The sequence below is a fragment of the Acanthisitta chloris genome, unplaced genomic scaffold (genome assembly GCF_000695815.1).
Source record: "Acanthisitta chloris isolate BGI_N310 unplaced genomic scaffold, ASM69581v1 scaffold2436, whole genome shotgun sequence".
In the NCBI taxonomy this organism is placed as follows: Eukaryota; Metazoa; Chordata; class Aves; order Passeriformes; family Acanthisittidae; genus Acanthisitta; species Acanthisitta chloris.
Genome location: NW_008676619.1, coordinates 25,374 through 26,016, shown reverse-complemented (window position 1 = coordinate 26,016; position 643 = coordinate 25,374). Strand labels below are relative to the sequence as shown.

The window sequence follows — 643 nt, the reverse complement described above, 5'->3', positions numbered from 1 at the left end:
TAGGCAAGGCACTGGAAGGGACTCTAAGGTCTCCCTGAAGCTTCTGTCCTCCAGGCTGAACCCCTCCAGCTCTCCCAGCCTGACTCCAAGGCAGAACTGCTTGGAGCATCTCCATGGCCAAAAATGATTCAACATAGCACTAACTTAGGTTTCTCTCTTTTAATCAAAGCAATTCCACCCCTGATCGAGGGGAAGGGACTCTAAGGTCTCCCTGAAGCTTCTGTCCTCCAGGCTGAACCCCTCCAGCTCTCCCAGCCTGACTCCAAGGCAGAACTGCTTGGAGCATCTCCATGGCCAAAAATGATTCAACATAGCACTAACTTAGGTTTCTCTCTTTTAATCAAAGCAATTCCACCCCTGATCGAGGGGAAGGGACTCTAAGGTCTCCCTGAAGCTTCTGTCCTCCAGGCTGAACCCCTCCAGCTCTCCCAGCCTGACTCCAAGGCAGAACTGCTTGGAGCATCTCCATGGCCAAAAATGATTCAACATAGCACTAACTTAGGTTTCTCTCTTTTAATCAAAGCAATTCCACCCCTGATCGAGGGTCATGGAATCTCAGACTGGGTTGAAAGGGAAGGGCCTTAAAGATCATCTCTTTCCACCCACTGCCATGGGCAGGGACACCTTCCACCAGCCCAGGTTG

General features: G+C 51.0%; 1 protein-coding gene across 1 annotated transcript in view; it reads left to right on the top strand.

The window, feature by feature from the left end:
- MDGA2 (MAM domain containing glycosylphosphatidylinositol anchor 2) overlaps positions 1-643 on the top strand; it is a gene marked incomplete at both ends in the record, with an annotated part of 76,137 nt that overhangs the window by 66,233 nt on the left and 9,261 nt on the right. The gene's annotated exons all lie outside the window — the stretch shown is intronic.